The sequence below is a fragment of the Hemicordylus capensis genome, chromosome 5, assembly GCF_027244095.1.
Source record: "Hemicordylus capensis ecotype Gifberg chromosome 5, rHemCap1.1.pri, whole genome shotgun sequence".
Taxonomy (NCBI): domain Eukaryota; kingdom Metazoa; phylum Chordata; class Lepidosauria; order Squamata; family Cordylidae; genus Hemicordylus; species Hemicordylus capensis.
In genome coordinates, this window is record NC_069661.1 from 107,024,667 (window position 1) to 107,049,782 (window position 25,116).

At 46.2% G+C, this 25,116-nt stretch overlaps 1 non-coding gene across 1 annotated transcript; it reads left to right on the forward strand.

Annotated features, from left to right (window-relative positions):
• Positions 1 to 22,351: 22,351 nt before the first annotated feature.
• On the forward strand, positions 22,352 to 22,423 carry TRNAT-UGU (transfer RNA threonine (anticodon UGU)). Its single transcript has one exon. It is a non-coding gene; the product is annotated as a tRNA-Thr (tRNA).
• Positions 22,424 to 25,116: the final 2,693 nt, after the last annotated feature.

Below are 25,116 nucleotides of genomic sequence, written 5' to 3' on the forward strand. Positions count from 1 at the left end.
TGGGTGACCAGACCATGTGCTTACCTACTGCACCCACTGTGCAGGCAACTTCCACTGCTTGGGAGCAGGAGCTGGTGCCTTGCCTCTACTCGAGGACAGACCAGGCCTATGGCTTCCAGCAGGACCAGGGACCCCTGGTGATATCATTGAAAGTGCTGCAGCACCCCCATCATTGTAAGATGATTGGGTTCCTTACCCCTGCTGATCTGCCTGCAGTGGATGCAGGCAGCATGGTGTGGGTCACCATGGCGGAGCTCAAAGTTATCCCACACCCTGCTGCTATTTGAGACTATTTTGGTTGTGGTGGTGGTACTGGGCTCCTAGTTCATTCTGGGGACCACCATCACCTTTATTGGTCCAGGAAGCGGAAGTACTTATTGCTTCTCTTCAGTTTCAGTCATTTGGTCCGCATTGCCAATGGAGATTAGGGAGGAGGATGGAGAGAGAAATCTGGCTGGGCTAGCAGCTGATGACACCTAACACCTCCTCCTTTGCTTCCACAGGAAGAGCTTCTTTCCTGACAGGGGATACCCCCCACCAAATTCTACCTCGGGCTTCTTTGGAGAGGAGACCCTGCACACAACATCATCAGCGGGGATGACTTGGGGAGTAGGCCCATCTTGTTGCCACCCACCACAATGAGCAGCATCACTTCTCCCTCTGCCTGGCACTCTGCTCCTGGCTCTGCCTCACACTTTCCCAGACATCTCAGGGTTTCTTAAATAATTGAAGCCCTAACTCTGAAGTGGGGGGAGGAAGAACCTTTAAGGGGGTGTGGGGTAGAGGGTGATCTATTTATGCTTTGTGTGCCACATACAGTGCTGTCTCTCTAGTACTGTAGTGCACATACAGAAGGTAGAAAAATTAAATCCCCCCTAAAAAAAAAATCAGGCTTTATGGGGGGGCATTTTTTGGAGGAGGTTAAGCAATGATTGGGTAAGTCAAAGGAAAGGGAAAGGGAAGGGGATTACTGTGGCCTCTCTAATTCAAACCTACCCCTCCTGGCCTGCAGTCCCACTAGTACCTAATCCCTCCCTTTCCAAAACTGGGCCCTATTTAAAGAACTCTAAATTCTATAACCTGACCAAGGCAGCAGAGAGAAGGGGTTCCTTGCCTTCTGGCATCTTCGACTGGAGTCTGTCAGGTATTAATCTCAGAGGCACTCTTGGGCTGAGAAGACACAGGCACCCACCGATTTTTTTTTTTACAAAACCTGAAAGAAAGGGAGACAGAGAGAGCCTGGCAGGCTGGGCATGAGATAGAACACACCAGCCTGCAAAAACAAAAATTGAAAACAAAAATTCAACAGGCACACAGACAGCAGCAACAAGGGTGCAGCTTGGGGCTGTAAAAGAAAAAAAGAAAAAGCACAGCACCCCATTTATTAAAGCCACTGAAGTATGCAAGCAAGAAGGGGGAAAATGTGCAGGAAAAAGTTCTAAGTAGCAGCACCTTATTAAAGCGACTGGGGCTACACAATCATGAAGAAAAATGCACAGAAGAAGAAAAAAATTCAAAGCAGTGCCAACTTAAAGTTACTGGGGCTTCTGGTACAATTAACAAAAATGAGAAAGAAAGAAAAAGCAGTTTCTTGGCACTGCTAAATTGGAATAAAAAAGAGAGACCATCAGATAAGCTCGCAGGCACTCAGTTTCTGTCTCTCTCCACTCACTGGGCCAGGCAGTCCCACCACCAGCCCTAGATCTCAGTGCTGCTACAGTCCTTCTCTCTGATCCTTCTTCTTTCGTGAGGCAAAAAATGGCTCTCTCTCTCTCTCTCTCTGCTTTCAAGCAGTCCTTTAAATACATACCGTGTTTTCCCGAAAATAAGACAGTGTCTTATATTAATTTTAGCCCCCCAAAATGCACTAGGGCAATTAGCGGTACATCAGAAATTACTGCTAGGTCTTACTTTCGGGGTAGGTCTTACTTTTGGGGAAACAGGGTATTGAAAATTCCTCCTTTTGACATCCCCTCCCCCTCCCTCCTTCCTCCCCCCACAGCCAATGGGGGCACAATTGTCCATGACAAAAATATTTGAATGACAACAAGAAAACCAAGTAGCAAAGAGATCCCAAGCCAAATGGAAGCCATTGCCAGAAAACCAATCAGCAAAGGAAAGACATGGAGACAAAATGGCACTCAAATCACTTAGATTGATTCAAGCTCTAATCAGAGTCAATTAGATTCAAATTTGAACCAGGCCCTTTATTCTAAGGGTGATTTGATTTGAGTTTTAGTCTCTCGAATCCCCCCAATTTGAGTTCAAATCGATTCAACTCAATTTGCACTTCTCTACTGCAAACCTCTGATAACTCCTACCTGTCACTTTCTCTTTCTCTTTCCCTAATAGTAACTTCACCAGCCCAGTTGAATTCAATGGGGGATTAAAAAGGTTGAAACATAAACCCAATTAAAACAGGTTTGTCACAAAGCCCACACAAGAGAACTTGTAAATTATACTTGGAAAGGATCAAAAGTCTCTCTCTTCCATCAACAACCTTTGTCCAAAGGCATGAATACATACACCTTATTTTGGAGGGTCACATATTCTTCACATATGCATAGGGATAGTTTGATATTAGGCTTGGGCCTGATATTTTATAAAGCTGAATTAACCCTAGAGGTGTACATATCAGGTGGCATAGAATATGATAGATAGATAGATAGATAGATAGATAGATAGATAGATAGATAGATAGATAGATAGATAGATAGATAATTGGTATACTCTTGAAATAAGTGGCATCTTTTGAGACTTTTTGGAGATATACTATTTGGGGAGTAAACAGAGAATAAATCCATCTACTTTAGACTTGTCAAAGGGGTTGCACGTGCCCAATGGATTGGTTGACTTCTTTTTTTCAGATACTATTGGAGAAACACAATTCCAAATATCATTTGGACATATGAAACTCATTGATCTGCTCTTTGGATACTGGCTTCTGTATTTCATTGCTAAAATGAAACAATGGCTTACATACTGTATAATGTTCTGGGTGACTTGTAGTTTTTAACAGTTTTGAGCAAAATACAAGAATCACACAAACACCGTTGCATGATGGAGAGCCATTGTTTCCAGTGGCCATCCATTGCACAACTGTGTTTGTGCAATTCTTGCGTTTTGTGCAGATGCAATCTTGCGCAACTGCCCACACGTTTTGTTACAAGCACATGCAACTTTGCACAGTATGCCCATTGATGTTATTACATACATATGATTAAATCTGGTTGCCATATTACATGCCATATTACAGTACACATATTGTCATATTCATTTTATCACACTGTTGTGTTGAATGGCTGGACTGTACATAATTTGCCAGGTAAAAAGTTAGAAATCCTAGAAAATGAGGTGTTGCAGACATATCTTTGTAGGTCTCTTTCTCTTGCTTAGTTCCTTAGGACCAAAGAGAACTCTGGATTAACCATGTGAAATTACTTGAGTTGTACTGGGGCTTAATTTAGTCCTTCAAGTGTATGATTCACCTCAGTCTCCTGGCACTTTGTTTTGAAATCCTTTCTCTCTAGGTATTGCTTTGTGTATGTGTGTAGAATCTAAATTAGATGGAGGTGGAGAAAGAGAAAGATAATTCCCATCAGTTAGTAGAAGATATACTACAATGGAAGAAAAAATAACAAGGTTAGGATAAAAGAACTACCAGTATGCAATGAATGTATGAATTGTTAAAATATATTCAAATTATGATTTCTCTTGCTACCAAGTTAGAAGATGGAACATTCCAATGCAGAAAAAAAATCATTTTGCATATGAATACCCCCCCACCCCCATTCTTCAATACTTTGCTTTCAAGCATCAAAAAGATTAGGGTCTGCTCTACCCAAGCACCAAAATTAGAATTCTGAGTTGGTAGAATGGGTTACACTATTTCAGTCTGTAGGTGATACCTGCATACCAGATTGATGTCTGACCATATCGAATATGTGTATATGGGGAGCAGAGATAGACTGGGACTTCTGTTGGTGTGCCAATCACCCTGCTGCCCAACAGAGTCCCTAACTGAGCTGATGGTCTTGGTTTCAGGCTTTGTGTTAGAGTCCCCAAGGCTTGTGGTGAAGGGGGACTTCAATGTTCACTTTGGGACCAATTTGTCTGGAGTAGCTCAGGAGGTCATAGCAGCCATGACAATTATCCCAAGTGGTCCCAATTAATTGGGATAATTATCCCAAGTTGTCTCGGGACCGATGCATGTTGCTGGCCACATGGTTGATCTGGTATTTCACTCTGATCAGAGTGGTGTTCCATGGGTGGGGACTGCTGTGATTTCCACATTATCATGGATGGACCAACATCTGGTTAAAGTTGGACTCACAGTGACACCCCACTTCCATAGGGGTGAGGGACCTATTAGAATGGTCCGCCTGAGAAGGTTATTGGATCCAATAGGATTCCAAGAAGCCTTGGAAGGATTTAGTGTTGGCTCTGCTGGTGATCCTGTTGCCTGGTTGAGAACTGGAAGAGCAAACTCACCGGGACGGTAGACATGGTCACTCCTAAGTGTGCTCTCTGACCTGCTTCAAAATTGACCCCTTAATATACGGAAGAACTATGGGAGCTGAAGTGGCAAGGCAGATGACTGGTGTGCAAGTGGAGAAAGACTCAACTCAAATCAACAGATTACAACATAGAGTGCTTTTGAAAATCTGTGCTTGGGCAATACATGTGGCAAAGAAGCAATTCTTTTCTGCCCATATTACATCTTATTACATGTTATTGTAAACCGCTCAGAGATGAAAATTTGGGGCGGTATACAAATTTGATTAATTAATCATCATCATCATCATCATCATCATCATCATCATCTGCAACCTCATGTCCAGCAGAGTTGTTCAGGGTTGTGAGAAAGCTAGTACATGCCCCTCTTCCCTGGATTCAGAATCTGGAACCATCAATTACCTGCAGTGGCATTTTAATTAGTTATTTTTTATGGATAAAATCTTTCTTATTTGAGCTGACTTAGATTGACTTCACATTTACTGCAGTGTCTGATCTGAAGGTGTCTAGCAACTCCTCTTATGTGGTCAGATTGGATCAGTTACCGTTTGTGACTCTTGAGAATATGGACAAGCTGCTTGGAATGATGTGGCCTACCACCCTTTCTCTTGACCCTTGTTCAACATGGCTTATACTATCTAGCAGGGAGGTTGTTGAAGAAGGCCTTGTGGAGACCATAAATGCTCATCTGAGTAAGGGCAGGATGCCTCCTGTCTTAAGGAGACAATCATTAGACATCTTCTGAAGAAGCTAGCATTGGACCCCTCAGAGTTAAGCAACTATAGGCCTGTCTCCAACCTTATATGGCTGGACAAGATAATTAAGAGGGTGGTGGCCTCCAATTACCAGGCAGTTTTATAGGAAACTGATTATCCAGCCCCATTTCAAACTGGGTTTCGGGTGAGCTATGGGGTGGAGACTGCCTTGATCTGCTTGATGGATGATCTCCAATTATGAATTGACAGAGGAAGTGTGACTCTGTTGGTCCTTTTGGATCTCTCAATGGCTTTCAATACTATCAACCACAGTATCCTTCTGGAGTGTCTGAGGGGCTTGGGGGTGGAAGACACTGCTTTGCAGTGGTTCTGCGCCTACCTTTCGGGAAGATTCTAGATGGTGTCCATTGGAGACTGCTCCTCTTCCATATGTGAACTTTTATATGGCATCCCTCAGGGCTCCATACTGTCTCCAATGCTTTTTAACATCCACATGGAATTGCTAGGAGAGATCATCAGAGAATTTGGTGCAGGGTGTTATCAGTATGAAATCTGGCTGAAACTTGATTTTAAAATAGATCTTTCCGCCACTTTAGTTGTCATTTTAGTTTAGGGGGTCCCTATATGTGGTACTTCAGATATTTCTGAACTAATACTCCAGTTAGTCCTGAGATGTTGCTCCATATGTGGTATTCCAGAGGTTGTTGAACTACAGCTCCCATCATCCCCAGATACCATTTACTACGGTTGGATATGATGGGACTGTAGTTCAGCAACATCAGGAGTACCACAGGTTAAGAACTCCTGTTCTCAGTTCCTGACTAGACTGAGTAATCCCAAAAGCAGCTGGGACACTCAGGTAGGGAAGTATGACTCAGCTTGCTTTGAGCTAGGCTTGACATCAAGCTGGCCTGGTTCGGGCAGTCTGAATTCAAACTGGCCCAGTTCGAGGGACTGGCTCGTGGGCCAGCTAGAGTATACTTGTTAAGGGGAATCCTTGAGTATTCTCGGTTACAAGTAAAGGGCATCCCTAATCCTAATGGTAAAGGTGACATGGGTGGGGCGGTACCTAAAGAAAATGGCCTTTGTCAGTCTCCATACCTTTAAAGGAGGCAGCTGAGGTGATGGAGAAGCAGCAGCGGTGGCAGCGGGAGCTCCTCCAAGACCTCTGCCGACCTCTCAAATGACAGTGTGGGAATCATCAAGGATTCCCCGTTACAAGTATACCTGCTCTGGCCCGTGAACTGGCTCGGCCCAGTTTGGCCAAGCCTGAAGCCGAGCCGGGCCGGTTTGAATCCAGTCCAGATTTGAACTGAGCTGGCCAAACTGCCAGCTTGCACACCCCTACACTCTGGTGCCTAGTAGGGCAGCTTTCCTTTTAGCATCCTTTCTCTCAAGAATCCCACTCAGAGTCCTACTGAAGATCCTAGAAGGAAAGCTGTCCAACTAGGTGCCTAAGTGGCCTAGCTGCTTCTGGGATTAACCAAGCCTGTCAGGTACCTAGAAGATCAGCTAAAGGAAAAATCTGTCCATTTTAAAACTGAATCTCAGCCTGGAATGCAGCCAGCTGATTGACTGACTCTTTTGGAGGAAGAGGAAGTGAGGCAGTGTCACAGATCTCACCATGATGCCACAGCACATGGCCCAGACTAAACCAGCCCCATGATTTTTAAATTTAACCATTGCCACCAAGTAGACTTCTAGGCTTTCTATGGCTGAGTCTACTGGAAACAGCCTTCCAACCTCTGTTGTATTAAAAATTAAGTAGTGTGGTAAAGCCTTTAGACATGGAGTGAAGAAAACAGAAAGAAGATATCGATTTTTAAATAATAAAAAAAGAAATTACACTTTGAAAACAATTTACATTTAATTTCAGTTTAAAACAATAGTTCCTTTGGGAAATTTATTACCAAAACAGCAACCAAAGTAGCACAAGGAAGAAATAAAATGTGATCAAAACACATTCAGACTGACCTAATATTGAGCCCTAACTTCAGAGTCCTTACCCACAGTCTTCTGTTCTCCAACCTGAACTGCGCACTTCACTTGGATTCTTCAGCAGTTTGGCTGAAAAGCGGTATATAAATGCAAAATAAATAAATAAAATAATTTTTAAAGAAACTTGAATTGTACTAAACTCTGCTGAAGACAGCCTCCTTATATTCTCTAACTGCTCTCCCATTTTCCCAAGCGATTCCATCAACACAATTAAGTTCCCTCCATTTTAAAAAACAGACTCAGTAGAATCAAACCCAAACTTCCCTCCAAAATTTTAACAAACACTTCTCCCTCCAATACCAAACTGTAGAACAGGAGCCGTGAAAGCCCCTGCACAGCTTTCTTAACACAGGGAATAAGCAAGGCAGTTGCAACATAAACTCTTATAAACAAAAAGAGGAGGTTTAGGCCTGGTTCCTTCACAGGCAACCTGTCCCCTGCCCTCACCCTGTTTCAGCTAAAGGAAGGGGAGTAGAAGGAGAGGGCAGGGCAGAAGTCACAAAGGAGTCCAACAGAATGTCAGAGTTCAACAATAATAGCACCTGATGTGACAGCTGAGGGGGGCCAACATGGCCCCTCCTGACAGTGCTGCTGTCATGTCATGTCTTGTCAGACTTCTACACAGGCCTAGTATCTACTAATACAACAAATTATAATTCTGTCCATCAAACAGCATGGACATTCTTTCTACCTCATGGAAAAACACTGTTGTGCCCAGTAATTACCTGCCTTGCTTTGCTGGGCACTTAGCCAACAATCCAGCATGCTCAGCTCTGAACTAGGTTGTGGCTCTTGGTTTTAAATAAATTGTCATGCTTAGTAGTGTCTTTACAGAATGTACAGAGAGAGAAACAGAAACCCACAAGCAGAAGTTCATAATTGCTCCTCCCTGTTTCTAAGGAGGTATAATTCTGTAGTGTAAAGGGGATAATTCTGTAGAGTAAGAGGGTTTGAATTCTGGTCCCAGATAGCATAAAGTCTCTACTTAGTTGTAAAACAAACCATCATGTTTTAATTGTTAGAACAACTGAATTGTTTAATTGTTAGAACAACTGGATAGTGTACAGTTTTGATTAGGAAATGGATGATATAGAAAACTAGAAATGAGAACTAAATGAAAGATGTAAGTTGGTCTTCTTCTTCTTCTTCTTCTTCTTCTTCTTCTTCTTCTTCTTCTTCTTCTTCTATGATTTACTTTCAGCTGAACATCTTGTTTAACCCCTGCTGACTGGTTAAAGAGACACCTTTTTAACATGGTGATTCTCTATATTTAGCAAGGGGAGAATAACTGGCCCTATCCACCCCAGCACAGTAGCTCCAGTGACTGCTGCTGGTCTCTGTCTTATGTTTCTTTTTAAAGTATGAGCCCTTTGAGGACAGGACTCCTTACTTACTTACTTATTTATTATTTCTCTATGTAAACCACTTTGGAAATGTTTGTTGAAAAGTGGTATATAAATAGTTGTTGTTGTTGTTTACATCTTTTAGCTCATGGAGTGGTTCTCACAACTGACTGCTGGGTGAGAGGAGCATCCTTCCAGACTCCGAGCCCTGTATGTGGTCCTGAGAAATATTCATGTGCTGGCACAAATTGAGTTTGTGGGGAGATCAGGTGCTAGCCACCATCTCAGCAGGATGGTGGTCGTGCTTTTCTTTCACTCTCGATACAGTGCTGAGTACACAATGTGGGTTGGCTGCTGCTGTCCCAAACAGACCGTGACTAGCACACAATCACTTCCCTCTCCCCCTACCTCAATTTTGCTTACACACAACCATTCTTTGGAAACACGCACAGGACTTTTAGCCTGACTGGATGCTGTCAGTTATGAGAACAAACCTCAAGTTTACTTTCCATTCATGGAGAAACAGCAGATGGGTTCAGACATCACATGGAACCACTAATTATTTACACTTTTATTTAACAAATTTAGATTGGAACCACAGATTATGACCAAATCTTGGTTTGTTTCACTATATTGTAGCTTGGTTGGGTCTTACCCTTTCTCCATACCTCCTATTATCTAGGTTTGCTTCTGTCTTTGTGAGAACCTTGAGAGGGTGGAGCTACTCAAACAAATCATGGTTGTGGGTTGAGATATAGTGCAAGACCATGGTTAGGACAAACCAACCAGCTTCAAACTTTGAGTTCAGATTGTGATTCAACTGCCTAAAGGGACAAATGAACCATGGTTCTACATGATGTTTAAACTCACTCACTGTTTTGCACCGTAATTCATAATTCCCCCATTTCTGTAGTCAGGCAGCAAATACAAAAGATGTTTATTTTGTACATACAAATACATCTGCAGTCATGTTTGCATCTGAAGATTAGAAATCTGAAGATATCTAAGCACAGAATAACTGTCAGGGCAATGTTGTAACTTCAGAACATGGGAGGCAGCCTTCAGTTTCTACTTCCTCCTCTTTTCAAATGCTTTGCTATATTATTTTTATATAGATTCTTTTCAAACATATACATTTGAATAAACATGTATACATTATTTTTATAACCTTGATCATTTTTGCTATGGGTTTCTCCTCCTCCTCCTCCTCCTCCTCCTCCTCCTCCTCCTCCTCCTCCTCCTCCTCTGTGTCTGTCTTTAAAGGTTTTTTAATCAGTGCCTAATAATAGGTTAGCCATTTTCATGGTTGACGGGTTTAATACCCAGATGATCTGGAATTTAGGTCTTTGTGCATTCTGATGAACATTCATGTGCATTTCATGACCATTCAGCAAAAATCATTGGTAGTTCATCAAAATAGCTTATAAGCAAAGCTCATTAACATTTCACTGCGAGTTTAGTGTGCACGAACTCTTGAGAGCTAATGATGAACTATATCCACCTGAGTGCCCTATGCCCCAAGTCAGCGCAATGGCTGATAACACTGCATAATAAGGCTAACCATTTACATTAAGGAAGTTGACTGAATGTAAACAATAGGGATGTGCATGAAGCTTTTCAGCGCCTCTATTTCAAGGTGCCAAAATGCTTTGAGCTGGCCCAGCCAAATTGTTTTGGCAGGGTTGGGTGATCACTTTAACAGGAGGGAGGCAGACCTTACCTGCCCCTCTGTTGCTCCTCCGCCACACCCCCACCACACCAGTGTCATAGCCAGGGGACCACCCATCTGTGGAGGCTGAAAGTGTGGGTTCCCACCAGCACACTCATTGGGAGCAACATCACACATTGCTGGATCAACCAAGTGAGTGATCCTGTCTCCTGCAAAGATTGTTGTGGTGTTTTGGGGTGGGGAGGAGTGGGGGTAGGGGTGTTCATGAATAGTTGTCGGGTGCATCTGCTTGTCCCATGGGTTTGAGGGTTGTGTGGGGGTGCAGCATGGGTCTGGGATGGGTGCATATGTGTGGTGCATTCTTTCTCCTTCAAGAAAGCACTTTCCAATTGGGATTGGATGACAGTGAGGGAGACCACATGCAAAAGTTGAATGGATGGCAGTGGGATGGGCAGGCATGCATGGTGCAAAGCAACACATGATAACATGGAGCACCACAGGCTTCCACCTCTCCCAGCAATGCTTGCCTCCTATACCCTGTCCTTCCACGCCAACCTGGACAGAAGCACTCCCCTTCCCAAGCTTACATCTTACATCCCCCTTCATGGGGGAAGGGGGATACTTGTGGTGATGGGGCCCATCTCTTGAGTTGGAGGAGCAATTACTTCCTCACACCTCTAGGCAGGTAATGCCAAAGGATTTAGCTTAAATAGATCTTAATGCTGTTCTTCCTCTTCATGCCCCTCCTTGTAGCTTTATTGGTGAGAGAAGATCCTGGCCAGCCACTACCTGCTGAAGAAGTACTTGTAAGACCTACCATTCCAGTGGAGTGCCATGTCACGCAGTCATACTCATGCTTGGGTCATGCAGAGGCAAAGAGAAAGACTGGGGAGAATGGAGAAGATGGCCATGTACAAGACAGCGCTTCCAAAGAGCAGAGCAAAGGGGAGTCCAAGCTAGGGGTGTGCAAACAGGTTGGAAACTGAACCAGTTCGATGTCGAACCGGTTCGGTTTGAAGGTTTGACACACACAACCCACCAACCCCCCCCTCCCGCTCAGAGGTTCACTGGGCAATTTTTTTAAGAAATGGTGCTGGCCTCCAAAATGGCTGCCGAGATAGGGAATAGGTCCAGAAGGGGCCAAAGATGCCTGAATTGGCAAGTTTTAACTTCCCAGGAGGCTGGCGGGGGAGGGGGAACCTCCATGGTCCCCCGCCACCACCTTAGAGAAGCCTCCAGAGGCTTCTTCAATTTAATTAAAAAAATAAAATAAAAAATTGCTCATTGAACCCTCCATCCCGCCGCCGGGCTGGACTGGGGGGGTTTCGAAGGGGGCCAAAACCAAACTGGGCCAGGTGGTTTTGTGCACATGCCTAGTCCAAGCAAATCTCCACTCCATCTTCCTCCACCATATAGGCTCACTACTCAGCCATAGCCTATGTGCTAAAACTGCACAGGTGTATGTCACCTAGCAGGTGCATGTCACCTAGCAGGCAAAGCTTCACCCTACCTTGCTTTTCAGGATGTTTAGAAAGCACTTTATAGTAGCTTTAGAACCCCAGCACAAGTTTGTTACTTCACAAACCATGAAACTTTCATACCCACACACAGGTTCTAGTCCTATGTGCTCACCTACTTGTTACAAAACATCCCTGTTGGATGTTTTCCTCTTTGAAGTTTGCAAAGTGGCTGTTGTTTGTTAATTCAAATAATGTGTTTCTCTTTGCTTTGAAAAGTGTAGCACACTTCTTTCTTGCAGCCTAAACATCCATTTCTAGACTGCGTAGGACTGGAATCCAGGATCAGCAGATGCATGGCAGTGTGCAGGTTCTGGGAGGGCCCATTGGGTGGTTTTAAAGAAAAGCATGGATGTACCCACTTTGTCTCAATGGAAATTTGGGGGGAAATGGACAAGGCAGATAGGCTTGCTCTGGTTCCTCTCCAGGTTGCACACATTCTCCTGGCAAGGAAGGAATCAATGGGTTGGAAACTTAGGCTGAGTGGGAGAGAGGGGGCCCACACACATTCTGACATTCTTGGCTTCAGGTTGTCCAAGAATCAAGGCAAGCATGCAGGAAGAGGGCCATAAAGCCAATGCACCTCCTGGACATGAAGTGGCCAGTGCCACAAACAGCTGACTAAAACCATGCTCTGGGTAGGGAACAAAGAATGTAAGTCCCCTCCCTCTCAGGAACACTGCTCCCTTGTTCTACCTGTTGTGCAAGTTAGGTGGGTGGGCACTCCTGCCCACTACCAACCCCTTTGATGCCCCATGTGGGTGGCATGCACAATTAAAACTCCCATGTGGGCATGCACCATCATCCAACCTCCCTGCCAGGAAGAGAGAATCATTTTGGCATGGTGGGCACAATACCCAGCTTCGCAGTCCACACCATGATGGAGATGGTCCTAAGCACCAAAGAGGAGAAAGCAAGACACAGAGCCCAGCAAAGGAGGCACTTGCTGCAGGCACTGGGGCATCTGGGGCCCATGGGGCAGCAGTTGCCTATGATGAGGCAACCAGGTTCTTTGTGGTTTCTAAAAGATTTGATGGGCTGATTGAGCGCTCCAGGGCAGCCATCAAAACAGCCAGAGACATGCGTCAACCCTCTCCTATGCTTCCCATGTCCTGCAAGAAGACTGGACAGCAGAAAGGAGGTAGGTGCTGTCGAGGTACGACAGCACTTGGAGGTCTATGGAGGACACGGACAAGTGGGACAAAAAGCATTTCCAAGGCAGATGTGGGATGTCTCAGGAGACATTTGACTTTCTGGCAAGCAAGATGGAACCCGTGCTCCACTAGCAGGACACTGTGATGTGCCACATGGTGCCAGCACAGAAGCGGCTCACCATAATGATTTACAAGCTGGCCTCCAACATCAACCACCTGGCACTAAGCAACCTGTTTGTAGTTGGCACATCAATTGTCTGTGAGATAGTCAAGAAAGTGGTGGACCTGCTGGTGGAAGTGTCCCTGGAGGACATGATTCACGTGGGTGAACCACAGGAAGTGATGTTGGGGTTCCTGAATGGGTTCCCAGGCATCATCAGTTGTATAGACAGCACACACATGGAAATTCTAGTGCCCTCTCAATACCACAAGGAGTACTATGGGTGGAAGCACTACTACACCATTATCCTGCAAGGTATAATAGAATCGACAGGATAGTTCATGGACTATGCTGGGGTGTCAGACAGAAGCCACAACACAGTAATTTTCTGTACCTTTCAACTCACCTCAAAGCTGCGCTCCAGTACCCAGGTTAATGTTGTGTCCATGGAGGTGGGTGGGCGATGAGTGAAGCCAGTGATATCCAGGGCCCAGGGATACAGCCTTCAGGAGTAGATGGTCACCTCCTATCATGCACCAAGAGAAGCCATGGAGAGGAACTTCAGACACAACAGTGTGGAAATCATGGTCGAACAGGCATTTGGGAGACTGAAGGCCCGGTAGTGCACCCTTTACATTTTGCTAGATGTCAATGAGGAACTAGTGCCAAAGGTAATTGTGGTCTGCTGCATCCTGAACAACATATGCAAGTTCAGGGGATATATCCTGCTGGAAGAGCCTGTGGACCTGTCCTTACATCTAGAGGGTGAGAGTGGTGGCGGAGGGGCACCCGTCAGAGACAGAGATGCTGTACCAGCAGACCCCACAGACCCGTTCCCAAGGATTGCTGGTAGCAGCAGGGAGGTACGGGTGGTGAGAGCTGCCTTCGCAAGACATGCATGGAGCATCTCTCTCCAGCCCACTGCCAAGGCGTGCAGGTGTGTGGTGCTGGAAGGGTGCACCATCATCTTATAATCGATGGTGGTAGCATGGGGTCATTGCCTGAAGCTGTGGCATCAGTGGGCTCAGGGATTGGAAGCATCTTTCCCCGCTGCACAAATTAAAAGTCTGCCAGTGTGCTGCTCTCAATGAAAGTCAAAGAAATCCTAAATAAGCCAGTGTGTTTCTTCCAAAATGCAAATAGGAGCATTGGTTTCACTTACCGTGAAGGCTTCTTCTGGTTGCTGAAGCCAGGGGCATCTCATTGGGTTATCCCTTTCAGGAGCTCCAAAGCAGGACAGAATTTGATTGGATAAAAAACAAGTCCCGCCTACCCGAGCCTGAGGGGGCTAACTCCTCCCCAGTTCTTTCGGGCCGATAGGCGAACTAGGCTTGCACCCTATAGAGAAGAATGAGAAGGAACAGGAAAAAACAGGAAGGGGAAACCAGGAGGAAACCCCAGGCCTGGACCCTATGAACCCCATTCCTTGATAGCGAGTAGGTCAGAGCACCGTAGCTGGGTGGGCCGAGATGCCCCTGGCTTCAGCAACCAGAAGAAGCCTTCACGGTAAGTGAAACCAATGCTCCTTTCTCGGTTGCTGGAAGCCAGGGGCATCTCATTGGGACATACCACAGCTGACCAACGTGGGCGGGGGCGGTCTGATCTATTATTGAGGAAGGACCTGTTGCAGCACCCGTCTCCCAAAGGAGGCTCTGGTCGATGCAAATTCATCGATTTTGTGATGCTTGGTGAATGTAGATGAAAAAAGCCCATGTGGCCACCCTGCCAATTACTTCGACCAGAGCAGTAGTAGAGAAGGCCTCTGATGCAGCCGCTGACCTCATGGAATGGGCTACAATAGAGGCTAGTGGTCTGAGGCGTTGGGACTCGTACGTCATCGAGATGCAGGCTCTGATCCACCTTGCAATGGCAGTTGACGACACCACCGACCCCTTAGGGAGTAGATGGAAGGAGACAGACATCGTGTCCGAGGTCCGGGATGAGGCAGAGCGCGTGATGTACACCTTGAGACAACGGGGCACGTCTAGCCTGTGCCACTTCCTTTTTAGCAGGGTGAGTCGGCCCGAGGACAGGAAGACAGCAGGAACATGTCCCAGGAGAGATGGAGTGCTGATGACACCCTTGGTAGCAGGAAAGGGTCCGTATCAAGCGTACCATGTCCTCGAGAAAGATGCAGTAGGATTTATTTACAGACAGGGCCCAAAGCTCAGAGACTCTCCTTGCTGAGATAATGGCCACCAGGAAAACCAACTTAAACGTGAGAATCAAAATAGGAATGGTTCGAAGTGGCTCAGAGGGTTATGATAGAAGAGCTCACAGGACTATGTGTAGGTCCCAGGAGGGGAACCTATGCACTGTAGGTGGCGACAGGAGGGAAGCGCCTCTTAGGAACAGATGAAGGTTAGAGTGAGCCTGAGAAATCTGGGAGGCCGCGCTGGGCAGCATAGGAAGCAGGGATGCTGTCTGTCACTTTAAGGTGTTATGACGGAAGCCTTTCTCTAGGCCATGCTGAAGGAACTGAAGAAGGTGTAGGATGGATTCCGAGCCTTGTGGAATGGAGTGTCTAGAGCTCCAATGCAGGAACATCCTCTACGTGTACTGATATACGCTCTCAGTTGAGGGTCAGTGAGAGGTCAGCATAGTGTTCAGGACTGCGCCAGAGAAGCCTTTACGCCTGAGGAGGAGCCGCACAGTCTCCAAGCAGCGAGGCGCAACCAGGCTGGATCAGGATGTAGAACGGGTCCCTGTGACAGCAGGTCTTGATTTTGAGGGGGTTCCCATGGAGGCGTGGTCGCTAGATGAAGTAACTCCGGAACACCAGGGGTGCCTGGGCCAGAATGTGACTACAAGGATGACTACCACCCGGAGCATTCTGCAGGACACTCTTGCTAGCAGTGGAGTTGGTGGAAATGCGTACCGCAGCCCTTCTGGCCAAGGTGCTGACATGGCGTCTGTCACAGTCGCGCCTGGGCATGGGAATCTGGACACGAAGTCGGTCAGTTTCCTGTTGGACGGGGCTGCGAAGAGGTCCAGGCCTGGCGTGCCAAACCATTCCGTGATTTGTTTGAAGCTTGTGGGATGTAGACTCCACTCCCCTGGTGCGATGACAGTGTGACTGAGTCAGTCTGCTGTTACGCTGAGTTTCCCCTTCACGTGAGAGCGATTATGGACTCTAGGTGATGCTCTGCCCCGGATAGGGGAAGTGTTGCCTCCTGGTGCATGGACCAAGATTGGGTCCTTCCTTGCTTGTTGATATAAGCCTGGGCCGCTATATTGTCCATCTTACCAGGACATGGCTCGCTTGTGTGGAAGACTGGAAGGCTAAGAGGGCTAGCCTGATGGCTCTGAGTTCCCTCCAGTTGATGCTGTGATCCCTTTCTTGGGGGGACCAGAGACCCTGGGTTGATATATTTTGGGGGGAGCTCCCCATCCTTGGCCGCTTGCAGCTGTGCAGGCAATAACCCAGGGAGGACCCAAGAAGGGCTTGCCGCTTAAAAGATTGTTAGTATCCGCCAGCATTGGAGAGATGACCGGATTGGAGATGGAATAACCAGCAGGATCTTGGATCATTGGCGATCGCCTTCTGGTGTGGAAGGAGGAACCATTGTAGGTCACGGAGATGGAAGCGAGCCCAAGGTACCGCATCTATTGTGGCCACCATGAGGCCCAGGAGCTTCGGTAGAATGCTAAGATAGGCCTTTGGGACCACTAACGCACGTCTGACCTCGGATTGGAGAGATATCCGACAGTCTGGCTGTAGAGAGAGTGGCTGCTGTTGTGTCTAAGATGATTCCTATAAGGTGACTTTGTAAAGAAGGAATCAGGTGGCTTTTTTTTTTTTAAACATTGCTTGTGAACCCGTGGAGATCCAGGACATAGAAAGTGGCCTCGAGATCCCTCTGGGATTCTTGAGTGGAGCAAGATTGCAGAAGCAAGCCAACGAGGTACGCAAAGGCCCGGATCCCTTGTATGCATAGCCGTGCCATTCATGGCGCAAGAACCTTCGTGAATACGCTGGAGGCAGATGACAGGCCGAATGTCAGAGCTGTATACTGGAAGTGTCAACCCACATATTTTAAGCGAAGGTACCTCCTGCTGTCCAGGTGTATTGGAACGTGGAGGTACGCTTCCTTCAGGTCGATTGACGCCAGACGGTTGTAGCGGTGCAGTGCCTCTGCTATAGATCTTAGGGTTTCTGAGGGAACTGGTTCGATTGCCTTGATCTCGATGAGATAATGAATGACCTGGAGCATTCTGGGGTGCTTCTCGAAGGACCGAGACCTTGGCGTTGGGAGGAACCTGTAGGATGGAGGAGGAGTGGCAAACGGCCCCCATGCCAGGTAGGCCTGGCAACATTGTTGTTGCTGTTGTCTGAGCTTAGAGGGTGAAGTAGACCTGAAGGTCCTTGCACCTCTGAAGGAATGGCGTGTTCTCTGGACTGGCCTACGAAAGGAGAGCTTGTCGGTCCTTTTGGGTACAGAGATCAGAATGGCCTTTTTCTGCCTTGGACTCTATGATCACATCCTGTAGGGCAGATTCCCCAATAGTTTAGTGAAGTCATATGTTACAGAGGTAAGACTGACCCTAGATGAAGGATCCACTTGCCAGTTCTTGAGCCATAAATAGTGTCTGCCGATCACTGAGGCTGCGGAGACCCTAGCTGAGAAGCAGATGACGTCTAGGGTAGTATCTGCCATAAAGGCTTGAGGCTTCTGAATTTTTAATAGCTGCTGGCGCATGGTAAGATGGGGGGGGGGGGTGTTTGACTACCCATAAGAGGGAGGCCCCGGCTGCCATAAAAGCCGTTGATGTGGCACATATCGCCAGTGCTGAGTTGTCCTGGGCCCTCTTAGATGAGAGTTCTGTTTTCCTGTCTCCCCGATCTTAGAGGGATGCTGCGCCATCCTTTGGCACCAGTGAACTTGACACCAGCTGGGCAAAGGGGGCATTGGTACTGGGCGTCTTAAGCATAGTATTATTAGTATTATTATTTACATTCATAGTCCGCTCCTCCCCCAAGGAGCCTAGAGGTGCACCACATGCTCAAGTCTCTCCTTCGCAACAATCCTGTGGAGTAGGCCAGGCCAAGAGAGTGCGACTGGCCCTTTTTTAGGAATTTCTCATATTCTGGGAAACACACCAACGGAGATTTGAACCAACAGCCTCCTGCTCTCTAGGCAGGTTACTTCCCTGCTGTGCCATCAGGTGGCTCTTAGAGTCACCCAGCCAGCATCACAGCTGAATGGGGACCTGAACTCGGGTCTCCCTGGTCCCAGTCCAGCACTCCAACCACTACACCACACTGGTTCTCGTCTATACCTAAAGGCTTCTGCTGGAAAAGAATAAAATTAGTTAGTTACAGCCATGGGTTTACGGTTTTGAGCTGGCAAAAGCCATTCTTCTTTCACCACATTAGCAAAGAGTTCAGGCATAAGCAACAAGAAGTCTTTTGCTTTGCTCTGGGAAAGACCAAATCACCCTTAGTTGTCTCCTGTTCTGGTGTAGCTTAGACTGTAGACCAATGGTCTCACTAATTTTTGTCTTAAGAGGGGGATAGTCCTCTGCTCAAACAGGTGTTGGGATACCGCTGATGGTTCCTCCCCATCCCCATCTGACCCTTTGCTCTCCTGTTTATCTGGGACAGTGTCCGAGTCAGGGACAGGGCATTGGGGTTCCAGTGGGGGTTCCCCTTCATGGTCAGAAGCCTCAGAAGAGAGGGGGTCTGTACCAGCGGGGATAGTGGTGACCAAGAGGACTCCGGATTGGAAGATGTGTGTCTAGATTTACGCCTATTTTTCTTTGACTTAGGTTTCTTGGGTCATCTGACCTGAAACCCTGTATCCACCATGGCATTTTGAACCAGGCCTGCCCCTCAGGGGCAATTGTTTTGGCAGAGACAAGGTTGGACTCTGCCTGGCAGCTGCAACTATAGGGGATGGGCTCGGGCATGCAGCAGCAGATTTTTCACTTTTTTGCCCCCGATCCTTTGATGAAGATGGGAAGGACTGTCCGCCCCCGTTGCCCCACTGGCGATACTTGCGGTTCGTTCCTGTGCGCTGGTCGCCATTCTCAGCTCTTGGGCCCGCAGCGAGATAGCCCATATCTCCTCCACGGTCGGTTGTGGGTAGGTGGATGGGCTTCTCCTAAAACGGAGCTCTTCTAGCTCTTTAGGGGACTCAGCCCCTGCTCGTCTGCGGGCCGCCGCCACGCCCATCTCGCAGCCCGAGGGCAGGAGACGCTCGGCGGGTTCCAGGCGTGAGGTGAAGGAGGCTACAGAGCGGCTGACGCTCACACAATCTGTGCAGGGAGCTCGGGTGGTCAAGGACGGCCGAGAGCGCTGCTTTTGTTGAGCAAGCCAAGCGTTCCAGTGGCTGAGGAGTGGCCGGAACGGTGGCTGCTGGCGGGAGGGCAATCTAGCTCCCGCCTGGAGAATTCCACTGCAGCCTGCAGGGCGGCAAGCATGCCCTGGAAAGGCTGAGAGCTGCCGGGCTGAAGTTTGAGCTGGGTGGTTCCCCGAGGAACCAAGATTGCCTTTTTGCCCCCTAGTGATTGCTCCATTCACAGAGGAGTTGCAAGAGATAGAAGGGGGGAGGGGGAGAAGGACAGCTGAGCAAAAAGCTTTAAAGATTTTTCTTCCTTTAAATATATATATATATATATATATATATATATATATATATATATATAGGCAGAGGAGTGAAGCAATTGATATTGGAAAGGAATGGATAAAGAAGGCAAAGAAGAGCAAGGAAAAGCCAAAACAAACAAACAAACAAACACTAAAGGTGCAGAAAGAGAAAAAGAAACTGCTTGGAGCTGTCTGAGGACAGAAAGAACTAGGGAGGAGTTATCCCCCTCAGGCTCAGGTAGGCGGGACTTGTTTTTTATCCAATCAAATTCTGTCCTGCTTTGGAGCTCCTGAGAGGGATAACCCAATGAGATGCCCCTGGCTTCCAGCAACCGAGAAGCACAGTTCACCCCAGAAACCTGGGCAGTGGTGGGGATGGTGGTTTGGTTTGTGGTTTTGCTGGTTGGATGCAGTTGTGGAGGACACATTCCTCACCACCCCACCCCTTCATTTGCTGTATACAAAACTGGGGATAGGCGGTGTATGGAGAGCTTAATTTTAATTAACCCGGAAGTGTGTCGATCCATGGATACTTAGGTTCAGAAAGTGGATGGTGTGGTGGGAGTGAAAGTTTAGTAATCTGGCAACCATGGAGAGGAGAATGGCAAGCAGGTGTAGGGCCCCCAGCCCTACAACACCTCCATCCTTGGGATTTAAATAATAACGCACTACTGCCTCGAGTGCTCCTCCAAACCCGCCACATGGGGATGTGCCACTCTGCAGTCCTGCCTATTAAAGAATTACTGTGTGACTCAAACCTCTGCTGCAGATGTATAACAATGACATAGTTGGTAGTACAGCAAGAAAAGGGTTAAATTCTCATGGGCCTGACAAAGCCAGCCAGTAAAGTCGGATCAAGCCAAGCATGACTGACAGGACCCCTTGGGGATCATGGCCAATGGCCCTGCCCTCAGTCTGGTGGTGCAAGCAGTGCACAGCTGCCTGGGATATGGCCTCAGTGGCCAAGGAGGAGGCACCCAGCCCTGAAAATGGAGACTGCCGAACCATGGTTGGATGAACATCTGCGATGCAATTCATGGTTTGAAAGATTAACCATGGGTTCTTCAACCTCCTGCTTGGTGTTACATGTGAATGCAGCCATAGAATTCTGTCCCCTGCTAACTAAGCAAAGAAGCTCCTTTTTAAAGTGGTGGTTCTCTTTATTTAGCAGGGGGAGAGCAACTGGCCCTATCCATCCCCAGCACAGCATCCCTCCAGTGGTTGTTGCTTATGCTTCTTTTTTAGATTGTGAGCCCTTTGGGGACAGGGAGCCATTCTATTTATTTATTTAATTAATATTGATGTAAACCAACTTTGAGAACTTATGTTGAAAAGCAGCATATAAATATCAGTGATATTAGTATTCATATTTTAATGGATATGGCAATGACTTGTTTGGTCTCTTTGTTTGAAGTGCATTATAGGTATTTCAAGGTACAATTCTCTTAAAAACCCAGACTAAATTTGGAGTTGCAGTTTCAAGGGTCCTATTGTGATGCTTTTCTACAGTCACATTATGCATCATTTAAAACCTCAAACAATCAAAATAGGTCATAAAAACAGTTCCCTTTATTTGCTGAATTAGGCAGTGTTCATTACAATGTATATTCCAGTTTTTGTTTGACATCCCTCCAACTGTGTACCACCTCACAGATGTGCATATGAATTGGTACTAAATTGAGGTTATTGTCATTTTTCATCTTCCTTTTTAAATAATGGTGCAAGTACAGGCAAATCAATTATATCTTCTCATGCTGAGAGCAAAAGAGAGTATATTTAGTTCTGAGATTTACAAGAATATGAAGACAAAGCACAAATAATAGCTACAGCTCATGACATTGATGTACGGGTCACACTAAGGATGCTGCAGCAGATTGTACTCTATCTGGATGTTGTGCTTTATTTTGCTGGATATATTTATTTGCTGGATATTGAGACAGTTCTCATGTGCAGGCAGAACCGGGCTAGCAAAGCCAAGCCTGGTCTTGCCCGTGTGTGGGATCCAGCATGATCATGCCCTATCCCAGTGGTACCTCAGTGGCAACCCCACCCAGCCACCCTCTTAAACTGAGATAAGAGAGCATTGCTATTTTAACCCCATTGCTATTTTAACCCCATATTTTAATCGTCTGCCAGCCCTGGGGGGTGGGGGGGTGGGATGATGCCTCCCAGCACCCCAAACCTCCACACAGAGAAGGTAGTTATACATCTGGGCATGTGATCTCCACACCCAGACCAACAGAGTGGATCATCTGTGGGGGAGCTAAGCTCTTTGAGGCTTCCTCCCCTGCCCCTTCAAGCCCTTTCTCATGGATCATGAGAAAGGGCTCCTTGTATTGATGTGGAACAGGTTGATTTTTGTAACAAACTTCAGACATGCCAAGTTGTGATTGGTCTGATCCAGAAACAGTATGCATGCAGTACTAGACCAATGAAAGACCAATATATTAAGCTGCACATCTCAGGATCTCTTCAGCGCTGAAGTGTGTCATCACGATGGGCAATTATCATAGGAAATTCTCTTGAAAAGTTCATATGATTTCCAAGAGCTCTCTCTCATAAGAATATCAAAGCAGCCTTATTGGGTATGGATAAGTTTTTCTAAAGTGGAAATGTTCTCCAAATTTCAGGACTTTCTGGGTTCTGAAAGTGAAAATTTATCTGAATCTCAGGGTTCCTCCCAAGGGAATGGGGCTGTAGCTCAGTGGCAGAGCATCTACTTTGTATGAAGAAGGTCCCAGGTTCAATCCCTGGCATCTCCAGGTAGGGCTAGGAAAGAATCCTGCCTGACATCTTGGAGAAATTGCTGCCAATTAGGGTAGGTAATACTCAGCTAGGTGGAGCAATGGTCTCACTTGTCCACTCTCTGAAGACATTCACTGTCTTCAACATAGAAATACAGTTTCCTATGTTCATATGAGAAATTCTAGAGAATTTGATTGTCCCTGCTGCCTGATTTCAAAGATTGCCCCACAAGGCAACAGGGCAAAAAAGACAGTTCAGATTTTGATGTGAACTTTCACCCCCAAATCCAGCTTTTTAAATTGAAATGTTGTGGAGCTTCTGTCAATTATTTAATAGGATATGTCCTAATGGTTAAATTGAGTACTGAAATTAGAGCAACACTTATTAGTTGCAAAACCAGTTAGTGTTAAACATTGAGAGCAGAGGCCCAAGGCATTTTTTGTCTAAGGCAGAGCACCAAATGTAGGGATGTGCAAATCGATTCGGGTACAAATTGATTTGTACTGGAATCTAGCTGATATTTGTGATGTGGAGACAGAACAAATCATCCCTATAGTCCATTGGCTAGATTTGGGTCCTGATTCGATTCAAATTGATTTGAGATTTGGTTTCCTCCCATTAATTCCCCCAGATCCCCAGCTTTCATTTAAAAAATAAATCTAAGCTCTAGCCTTTGTACAAGTGGAGTTATGGAGAAAAATGTGTGGTCACAATTTTTCAAGTGTTTGGATTCTTTGGTGTATAATAACTTTTCCTCAATGAATCCCTATGAGGAGTCATTACATCTCTTCATTTCTTCTATTCACTTTGACTGTCTTTGGACAGTGCCAACTGATGACTGCCATGTGCCAACTATACCCCCCTCCCATCTGCAAGGCAGTGGGGTACTACTCTAGGAATTTATGTTCTAGGAATTTATGTTCTAGGAATTTTTTTCAAGTGTTTAGACTCTATGGTGTCTAATAACCTTTCTTCATAATGAATCCCTATGAGGATTCATTACACATCAAATAATCTAAACAACTCAAAATTTCCTAAAATATAAACTGAGTGCCCAGTGGCTTGCAGGGGGTGGAGGGCAGTTGGCACATGGGATGCCACTAATTCCCCACCCCTACCTGCAAAGCAGTGGAGTCAAAATAAACAGAAGAAATGAAGGTGTGCAATGAACACACCAAAGAATCTAAACACTTCAAAAAATCCTTAAAAAAACAGAGTACCCCGGTGCGTGTGTGTGTGTGTGTGTGTGTGTGTGTGAGTGTGTGTAGTTGACACACGACAGTTCACAGTTGGCACTGTCTAATGACAGTCAAAATGAACAGAAGAAATGAAGGTGTATAATGAATCCTTATAGGGATTCATTATGAGGAAAGGTTATTAGACACCAAAGAATCTAAACACTTCAATATTCCTAACAAATAAAATGAGTACCCTACTGCCTTGCAGGTGGTGTGTGTGTGTGGAACATAGGAAACTGCCATATACTGAGTCAGACCATTGGTCTATCTAGCTCAGTATTGGCTTCACAGACTGGCAGCGGCTTCTCCAAGGTTGCAGGCAGGAATCTCTCTCAGCCCTATCTTGAAGAAGCCAGAGAGGGAACTTGGAACCTAGATGCTCTTCCCAGAGCGGCTTCATCCCCTGAGGGGAATATCTTGCAGTGCTCACACATCAAGTCTCCCATTCATATGCAACCAGGGCAGACCCTGCTTAGCTATGGGGACAAATCATGCTTGCTACCACAAGACCAGCTCTCCTCTCCTGTGGTTGGCATATGGCAGTTGACAGCTGGCACTGTCCAATGACAGTCAAAATGAGCAGAAGAAATGAAGGTGTGCAATGAATCCTCATAGGAGTTCATTATGAGGAAAAAATATTATACACCACAGAATCTCAACATTTGAAAAATAGTGACCACACATTTTGCTCCATAACTCCGCTTCTGCAAGGGCTAGAGCTTAGTGCTTTTTTGTTTGCTTTTTAAAGAAAGCTGGGGATCCATGTTAGGGTTAGGATGGAAAACTTCGAATCCCCATTATTTCCTATGGTGGAAATATACAAAATCAATAAAAGCTTTAAAAAACCTAAAAATCAATCAAGTGCCCCACGTCCATGAAATTTAGCTGCTAAGTTGAACCAATGGGGACCTATCCACCTCCCAAATTTGGTGCCCCTCGGACCTTTAGAAATGGTCTGAATCAATCCAAATCTGAATCAAATCAAATCGAATCGGGGTGATTTGTGGGGACAGCTTTGGACACAAAACAAATCAGGGGTGATTCAATTTGGGCACAAATCAAATTGAAAAAAATTGATTCATGCACGTCTCTAACCAAATGCTGCCCCCCTTCTGAGCATACACACACACACACACTCGCTGCTGCTGCTGCTGCTGCTTGTTCCTGTCATACTGCTATAGTTCTTCACTAGCAGGTTGGCGGCAGTCATGGATGAGTGCTTTCTGCTCCAGCTTATGGTGGCCTAGTGGCAGGCTGCCATGCTGCCATGCTGTCCAGACAATAGGCAGGAGAATGTCCAGACTGCTATACTTCCTCCTTCTCATTATGGAAAGCATGCTAAACTTAGAGATAAGGTGGGGAGAAGAGAGAGGAGTTGAGCCAGAGTGATGTGCTGTCCATAGAGTTAGCAGGGCTAGAGTGATGCCTGCCTCCCAGCCTCAGCAGAACTTGGATCAAGCAAAGAGGTATTC